Source organism: Giraffa tippelskirchi, chromosome 3, assembly GCF_054371585.1.
Source record: "Giraffa tippelskirchi isolate mGirTip1 chromosome 3, T2T-mGirTip1v1.2.pri, whole genome shotgun sequence".
NCBI classification, from domain to species: Eukaryota; Metazoa; Chordata; class Mammalia; order Artiodactyla; family Giraffidae; genus Giraffa; species Giraffa tippelskirchi.
In genome coordinates, this window is record NC_137277.1 from 147,970,053 (window position 1) to 147,980,275 (window position 10,223).

Sequence of the window (10,223 nt, forward strand, 5' to 3'; positions counted from 1 at the left end):
GATGAGTGAAGCAGGACTTTAATCTATTTTAATCTACATTATTTTATATTTTATATTGTTTGGATCTTCTATTAATGAGAAGTGTTCATGTATTATTTCAGTACTAAATTATAAAAGTTGAAAATAGCATTTCTAACAAATAATACAATCTATGGATGCCTTCAGTTTACCAAAGAAAAGACAAAGGCAACATGTATATGACTTAACAGTCATACACTGATACACTGATAATGACATAATACTACCAATTAAGAATCAGATGTTAACCCACTCCAGTATTCTTGCCTGGAAAAGTCCATGGAGAGAGGAGCCTGGTGGGCTGCAGTCCATGGGGTTACATGACTGAGCACGCATGCATGAGGGTGGAGGGAGATGGGTTGGTAGCAATAAGCTGGTAGAACTAAAAAAAAAAAAAAAAAGAATCAGATGTTAGAACACAGTGGTTTCAGAGGAATCTGAGCCCTATGAAGGGAGATTTTCTAGAACCTACAGTTCAAAGTTCTTTGTGAAAGCAGACCAGTAAGAGTTACTCCATGTCTGGCTTACCAGCAGTAGAGTAAATCTCACAGGATGCAGAAAAACTAAGCATTTATGGTGGTCAATATATCAATAGATTTACAAATGCTTCAGTTGCTAATTTACTGATACATGGAAAATGAAAATCCCAAGTTTTGCTGTCTAGGATAAAGTATTTTGTTTACTGGTTGGTTTCTGCTTCTGGCAATGGCAGGATAACATATTCCAAACAAACTCTCTTACTAAGAGCAACTAGAAAACCTGAATAAAAAGTAAATGTAAAATACACAAGTTGGAAACACTGAGGAGTTACCATCAGTGATGTCTTGGGGACTAACATTCCTGAGAAGGGAAAAGGGAGGTCCAAAGAGGGAACACCTCAAAATATTAATGCATTTACCAATGGTGGCTGAGAGGCCGAGCAGAATTTTAGATGGTTGCATGCAGGGGGTGGGGGAGGGAGGCGGTGGGGTAGGGTGTTGAAGGCCTGCCACGGAGGACCACAGAAGCATGCCTCCTCTGTGGCAGGAGGACCCCAGATGCTTCACTTGGGAAGCTGCAGAATATACCACCAGTGGCCTGCCCACTTCCCTCGGACCTCCCGCCATCATAGTGAATGGAGGTTACCTTCCAGCTGTGGGCATCTCATTTGCATTGCTTTGTCTGTGAGCTGCTCTGTGTTTGGCAGGCTGAAATGCTGAGTCTCCCCACCCCAGGAGTCCTCAACATTGTCTCTTGGGGAGAATATTCTGAGGCTACACTGACTCCCAGACTTCCAAGGAGGAGTTACGTTCTAGGTATATCCACAACGGGAACTTCTCGATGATGCATCCTGTTTTGACTGCCTTCTCTTCCTTGTCACACTTCACTCTTTTACTGGCATTTTTTGGAATCACCTCCCAAAGAACCTACTTGCATTTGAAATCATGTTTCAGAGTTTCTGTTTCTGGGGAAATCCAAAACTAAAGCAGCTGGGACGAGTGAAAGATATTATCCTTCCTGGATAATCCACACCACCACAGTTCTACACACACACACACACACACACACACACACACACACACACACACACACGGTGAGACCTCTGGACTAGAGAACAGAACATTTACTCACAGAGCATCTATGCCGGTTCCCCGCACAGCAGCTCCCTACTGGTTGACAGGAAGAGGGCCAGATATATCTGCAAGTGGGAACCCTGGAACCATGAAACTCAGAGCTGATACATGATGAGAGCATATCTGTGCCCTCTCTCCCCTTGCTCTGGGAAAAAGAAAGAAGGCTCTGAGGTTTTATTGCTCTTAAGTGAAAGTCACTCAGTCGTTCCCAATTCTTTGCGACCCTATAGACTGTAGCCCATCAGGCTCCTCTGTCCATGGAATTCTCCAGGCAAGAATATTGGAGTGGGTTGCCATTTCCTTCTCCAGGGGCTCTTCCTGACACAGGGATTGAACCCAGGTCTCCTACACTGCAGGCAGACTCTTCATCATTTGAGCCAGCAGGGAAGTTGTTTTTGTTTTTTTATTGCTCTTAGAACAGAAGCAAATGGCTCCAGGGCAGGTGAGTCTTTAAAACCCCAAAGAGCAATTCATTGTCTCTAACTTCTAAGATATGTTTGTCATTCAGTCTTTTTAAAAATAATTTATTCATTTATTTTTTGCTGTGCTGGGTCTTCATTACTTTGCATGAGCGCTCCCTAGTTGTGGTGAGGAGGCTTCTCATTGTGGTGGCTTCTCTTGTTATGTGGCACAGACCCTAGGGTACAAGGTTTTCAGCAGTTGCAGCTTGCAGGTTCTAGGGCACAAGCTCAATAGTTGCAGTGCACAGGCTTAGTTGCTATATGGCATGTGGGATCTTTCTGGACCAGGGATGGAACTCATGTCTCCTGCATTGGTGGGCGGATTCTTTACCAATGAGTCATCAGGGAAGCCCTCATTCAGCCATACTTTAACCCAGAGTGACAGTTGGGAAGCCCAGACTGTGCAGAAGCTTGAACGTTCCCATGGAGCACTGTCTACCAAAATAATCTACGGACGGGATCCATTTCAAGCAGGTTCAGAGGGCACAGGTACGTCCCATCATATACCTACGTTGCACCAGCTCTTCTCCTTTGGTTTTGGTGTGTTGGAGGGAGGGGTTAAGTAGGTATTGCAGGCCAGTCATGGATGGGTTAGCTCACTGGTTGGTGTAGCTGAAAATGGACTCTTCTGCATTATAGTCCCACTCAGAGGTGGCTCTGAAAGATAGTGGTGAAGGAAAAAAATCCTCCAGTGGGCAGAGGTCTTTGCACAGCCTAAAATATTTAATACCTCATCATTAAATATTTTAGGGACAAAAGTGGCCTTATGTAAGGATATATGAGCTCTTGTAAGGATATATATGAACTCTTGAGCACCAGGGCAAATAAATCAGTGGGTAAATTGGGGGCTGAATGCTGCCTGATTATTTGTAACTTTTTATGTTGGTTGACCATCAGCCAAATAAAGGTGTTAGTATATCACAGGGAAACAGGCCAGATTATGATGAAAGATAGAGTTGCCACTACAGAACAAGGCAGAATATGTCTGGAACTTTAAGGACTCACTCTTGGTAGGTGTATGACTTGATGATTACAAATCGATAACTACAGCAAACATGGCCTTACAAAGGCAAAGTAAGCAGGGACTCATTTGCCTCAGAAGGGATGAAGGAATGGGCATCCCATCAGAAGCAAGCATTCTCAACCAGCATAGTGTGAATCTAGAATGTGTGGTACAGGAGAGGGTGACAAATATTAATACTGGTCTCAGCACCAATTGGTAGGCTTTATAGCTTATTCTAATCAACCTCCTGTTACAGTCAGGTTTTTTGTTTGTTGCTTTTGAACTATGACCAGCCACCACCTGGAGGAATCAGTGTCAGGACAGAGTAAAAACAGACATTGCTGTTGTCCCCCCCTTATCCTATCAGGCCATATCAGGTCCCCCTTCTCCTACCAACACCTGCATTTATTTGCCTGAGGGCTTTGCCTGAACCAGCACCCACTCTATCTAAATGCAGAGTCTATAAGTACCAAGAATTAAGCCCAGCCACTGACCTCCATGTTTAGTCAGAGCAGCCTAAATCACTGTTAGGAGTTGGTGTATACATATTTCTATCTCTGGTTCCTTAGGTAGAATAACTTTAAGACATGTTCTATCTACACGGGTTCCCAAAGTTCCTCAGTGGTATCAAACTTCAACTACCCACAGTGACAAGTAGTTTTCTTGACAACTACTATCAAAAAAATAGCTTGATAGTATACATTAGCTGTTTTTTGTTCCCTGTCTCCACTTCCCCATTCTACAATTGATAATTGATGGCATTATCTCTCATATAAACTTTCTGTGGTCAAATTTTTGTCTTAGGCTCTGACTCAGGGGGATCCCAAACTAATAGAGATTCCCTGAGTACAAATCCTTAGGAGTAAGAGTAGACTGGGGAGTTCCCTGGTGGTCCAGTGGTTAAGAATCTGCCTGTCAATGCAGGGAACACAGGTTTGAGGACTGCTCCAGGAAGATCCTGCATGCTGAGGGGCAACTAAGCCCGTTCACCACTATTACTGAAGCCCACTCTAGAGCCCATGCTCTGCAACGAGAAGTCACTGCAATGAGAAGCCCATGCATCACAACTAGAGCAGCCCCTGCTCACTACAACTAGAGAAAGCCCTTGCATACCAACAAAGACCCAACTCAGCCAATAATTAAAACAAAAAAGTAATAATTAAGTTTAGGTTTCCCTGGTGGCTCAGTGGTAAAGAATCTACTTGCCAGAGAACAAGATGGCGGAGAAATAGATGGACGTGGAGTACATCTCTTTCCAGGGATACATCAGGAACACACCTTCAGACACAGAAGTGCATGTAGAACACCAGCTGAGAGCAGACAGGAGTACCTGACCAGTGGAAAAGAATATAGAGAACCACACAAAACTCAAGATCAAGCCCTGAGCCTTTCGAGTGGGAGCAGTGACTCTAAGACCCTAGACTACCAGAGAACTAATGCTAGGGAGTATCAAATAGTGAGAACTCACACAGGGGAAACCACTGGAATACAAGACCTGACATCACACAACCACCCTGTTCAGGACACCTCATCTAAACAACAAACAAAACAAAAATACAAACACAATCATCAGCAGACAGGATTACCACCTCACTCAGCCTTGCCCATCAGAGGAAAAACAAACAAACAAAAACTCAGCGCTAATCTCACCCTATATGAAGCTTACACAAACCACTGGACCAACCTTAGGAGGGCAGAAACCAAAAGGAAGACAGAATTCAACCTTCTTCAAGGAAAGAATTCAACTTTCCTTGAAGCCTGGGAGAAGGAGACTTTAAATACAATAAGTTAAAAAAAAATAATGAAAAGGCAGAGAAATACTACCCAAGTGAAGGAACAAACTAGAAACACAGAAGTCCAAATAAATGAAGAACAGGCAAACTACCAGAAAAACAATTCAGAATAATGATAGTAAAGATGATCAAAAACCTTGAAAACAAAATGGAGAAAATGCAAGAATCAATTAACAAAGACCTAGAAGAATTAAAGAATAAATATACAGAGACAAACAATACAATTCCTGAAATTAAAAATACCCTAGAAGGAATCAATAGAATATCTGAAGCAGAAGAACACATCAGTGAGCTGGAAGATAAAATGGTAGAAATAACTTCTGAAGAGCAGAACAAAGTAAAAAAAATTAAAAGAACTGAGGATAGTCTCAAGAGACCTCTGGGACAATATCAAATGTATTCTTATCAGAGGGGTCCCAGAAGAAAAAAGAGAAAAAGAAAGTGTATGAGAAAATTTTTGAAGAGATTATAGTTGAAAATTTCCCCAACATGGAAAAGGAAATAGTCAATCAAGTCCAAGAGGCACAAAGAGTCCCATACAGGATAAACCCAAGGAGAAACACGCCAAGACACATTCTAATCAAACTAACAAAGACTAAACACAAAGAATATTAAAAGCAGCGAGGGAGAAGCAACAAGTAACATACAAGGGAAACCCCATACGTTTAACAGCTGATCTTTCAGCAGAAACTTTGCATGCAGGCCAGAAGGGAATGGCAGGATATATTTAAAGTACTTAAAGGGAAAAATCTCCAACCAAGATCACTGTAACCAGCAAGGATCTCATTTAAAATTGATGGAGAAATAAAAAGCTTTTCAGACAAGTAAAAGTTAACAGAATTCAGTACCACCTAACCAGCTTTACAACAAATGTTAAAGGCACTTATATAGTCAAGACATACAAGAGAAGGAAAAAGATCTACAAAATCAACCCCAAACAACTAAGAAAATGGCAATAGGAACATATATATCAATAACTACTTAAAATGTAAATGGATTAAATGCTCCAACCAAAAGACACATACTGGCTGAATGGATACAAAAACAAGACCCATATATATGCTGTCTACAAGAAACCCACTTCAGACCTAAAGATACATATAGACTGAAAGTGAGAGGATGGAAAAATATACTCCATGCAAATGGAAAGCAAAGAAAGCTGGAGTAGCAATCCTCATGAAGAACTCTACATAATGATCAAGGGATCAATCCAAGAGGAAGACATAACAATTGTATCTATGCACCCAACATAGGAGCACCTCAACACTTAAGACAAACACTAACAGACATAAAGGGAGAAATTGACAGTAACACAATAATAGTAGGAGACTTTAACATCCCACTCACACCAATGGACAGATCATCAAAACAAAACTGATAAGGAAACACAAGTCTTAAATGATACATTAGATGAAATGGATCTCATTGATATCTTCAGGACATCCCACCCAAATGCAGAAGAATACACCTTCTTCTCAAGTGCACATAGAACCTTCTCCAGGACAGACCACATCTTGGGTCACAAATCAAAACCTCAGTACATTTAAATTGTATCAAGGATCTTCACCAACCACAATGCTATGAGACTAGATATCAATTACAAGAAAAAAACTGTAAGAAACACAAACACATGGAGATTAAACAACACGTTTCTAAATAACCAATAGGTTACTGAAGAAATCAAAAGGGAAATAAAAAAATTTCTAGAAACAAATGACAATGAAAACACAACTCAAAACCTGTGGGATGCAGCAAAAGCAGTTCTAAGAAGGAAGTTTATAGCGAAACAATCCTACCTCAAGAAACAAGAAAAACATTGACTAGACAACCTAACTTTACACCTAAAACAACTTTGGAAAAAGAACAAAAAAACCCCAAAATTAGTAGAAGGAAAGAAATCATAAAGATTCGAGCAGAAATAAATGAAAAAGAAACAATAGTAAAGATTAATAAAACTAAAAGCTGGTTCTTTGAGAAGATAAACAAAATTGACAAGCTTTTAGCCAGAGTCATCAAGAAAAAAAAAGAAGAATCAAATCAACAAAATTAGACATGAAAAAGGAGAAGTTACAATAGACAATGCAGAAATGCAAAGGTTTATAAGAGACTATTATGAGCAACTATATGGCAATAAAATAGATACCTGGAAGAAACAGATTCTTAGAAACAGTCAGTCTTCCAAGACTGAAACAGGAAGAAACAGAAATTATGAACCCAATTACAAGCACTGAAATTACAAGCTGTGATCAAAAATCCCCCCCAAAAACAAAAGCCCAGGACCAGATGGCTTCACAGAATTCAATCAAACATTTAGAGAAGAGCTAATGCCTATCTTTCTAAAACTCTTTCAAGAAATTGCAGAGGAAAGGACACTTCCAAAGTCATTCTACAGGGCCACCATCACCCTGATACCAAAATCAGAAAAAGACAACACAAAAAAAGGAAACTACAGGCCAATATCACTGATGAACATAGATGCAAAAATCCTCAACAAAATCTTAGCAAACAGAATTCAGCAACACATCCAAAAGCTCAAACACCATGATCAAGTTGGGTTCATTCCAGAGATGCAAGGATTCTTCAATATACACAAATCAATCAATGTGATACACCATATTAACAAAATGAAAGATCAAAACCATATGATAATCTCAATAGGTGCAGAAAAAGCCTTTGACAAACTTCAGCATCCATTTATTTATTCTTCGAAAAATGGGCAAAGAAGGAGCCTACCTCAACATAGTAAAGGCCATACACAATAAGCCTAAAGCAAACATTCTCAATGGTGAAAAACTGAAAGCATTCCCCCTAAGATCAGGAACAAGACAAGGGTGTCCACTTTCACCACTATTATTCAACATAGTTCTGGAAATCCTAGCTACAGCAATCAGAGAAGAAAAAGAAATAAAAGGAATTCAGACTGGAAAAGAAGAAAAGCTCTCACTGCAGATGACATGATACTGTACATAAGAAAAACCTAAAGATAGTATCAGAAAATTACTAGAGCTAATCAGTGAATTCAGCAAAGTTGCAGGATACAAAATCAATACACAGAAATCACCTGCATTTCTATATATTAACAATGAAAACTCAGCAAGAGAAATTAAGGAATCAATCCCATTCACCATTGCAGTAAAAAGAAATAAATATCTAGGAATAAACCTAAGGAGACAAAAGAACTGTACACAGAAAATTATAACACTAATGAAAGAAATCAAAGATGACAAACAGATGGAGAGATATTTCATGTTTGTGGGTAGGAAGAATCAATATTACGAAAATGACTATACTACCAAGCGCAATCTACCGATTCAATGTGATCCCTATCAAATTACCAATGGCATTTTTCACAGAACTGTAACAGAAATTTCACAATTCATACGGAAACACGAAAGACCTCAAATAGCCAAAGCAATCTTGAGAAAGAATGGAGCTAGAAGAATCAACCTTCCTGACTTCAGATTATGCTACAAAGCTACAGTCATCAAGACAGTATGGTACTGGCACAAAAACAGAAATATAGACCAATGGAACAAAACAGAAAGCCCAGAAATAAACCCATGCACCTATGGGTACCTTATTTTTGACAAAGGAGGGAAGAATATACAATGGGGCAAAGACGGCCTCTTCAATAAATGGTGCTAGGAAAACTAGACAGCTACACATAGAAGAATAAAATTAAATAATAATAATAATTTATATAATTATTTATTTATAATTTTTATAATTATAATTTATAATTATAATTTATAATTATTTATATTTATAAAATTAAATAAAATAATTTTAATAAAATTAAAATTCCTAATACCATACACAAACTCAAATTGGATTAAAGACATAAAGACCAGAAACTGCAGAACTCTTAAGAGGAAAACACCTCATCCGTTCAAGTTTTATGAGGCTGCAGCAACTAAATCACATCTTCAGGCTCCGCTTCTAATTCCTTATTTTCACCACATCTGCAGTTATTTCCTCCACTGAAGTCTTGAGTTCCTCAAAGTCTTCCAGGAGAATTGGAATAAATATCTTTCTAACTCTTGTTAATGTTGATTTTCTGACCTCTTCTCATGAATCACAAATATTCTTAACAGTATCCAGAATTGTGAATCCTTTTCCAGGTTTTATTTTTTTTCTTTTCCAGGTTTTCAATTGACTGTTCAGGATCCATTAGAGGAATCACTATAACAGCTGTAGCCTATTACTTCTTAAATAAAAAGAATTCAAAGTTGAAATTACTCCTTGATCCAGGGGCTGCAGGACAGATGCAGTTAGCAGGCATGAAAACATTAAATCTCCCTGTCCGTCTCCCCTCAGAGCTCTTAGGTGTGTTGTCAATTCTGCTATCGTGCTAAGTTGCTTCAGTGGTATCTTGACTCTTCATGACCCTATAGACTACCAGGCTCCTCTGTCTATGGAATTCTCTAGGCAAGAATACTGGAGTTGCCATGCTGTCCTCCAGGGGATCTTCCCAACCTAGGGATCAAACTCTACTGCATTGGCAGGTGGATTCTTTACCAATAGCGCCACCTGGGAAGCACTGTCAATAAACAGTAGTATTTTGAAAGGAAATCTTTTCTGAGCAGTCAGGTCTCAACAGTAGGCTTAAAATTTTCAGTAAACATTGTAAATAGATAACGCTGTCATCCATGCTATGTTGTTCCATTTACAGAGCACTAGCAGAGTAGATTTTAGCTTACGTAAGGACCTGAGGATTTCTGAAAAGGGAAAATGAGTTAAGTACCCTAAATCCACCAGAGTGGCAGCTTTTACTATTTACATGGTACCACACTGCTACAAACTCAAAGTGAACTTGAAAAGACTTAGCGGCATTACTAGGTAATTTTTACCCAGTTCCTTCTGAAACATTTGTTTTTAGTCTGTGTCTCTGCCTAGTTCATAGTTGTCTTTATCATAAATCTTTTATAAAAGCCCATTTGAAAAGACTACGTATATGATTCCAACTATTCCAATGATTCCACTTTCTAGACAAAACTGTCAAAATAGCAGTGGCTGGGAGATAAACCAGTAAAAATAGTGGTTGGGCGAGGTTAAGGAGGAATAGAGCAGATTTTTAGAGCAATGAAAACAATTTGTATCCTATGCTTAACACGAGGGACGTAGATAATGGGGGGGGAGCCAAGGGAGAGGCTATCCATGGGTGAAGCAAGTGGTATACTGGAAATCTCTGTACTTTCTTCTCTATTTTGCTATGAATCTGCAACTATAAAGCCAACCATGTTGACTCCTAAAAGGACCATGGGCAAAAACATGGGTTATTACAGTCTATTTGACGATTCAGATTAGGCCACAAAGGATTTCTGGAAGTTTCTGT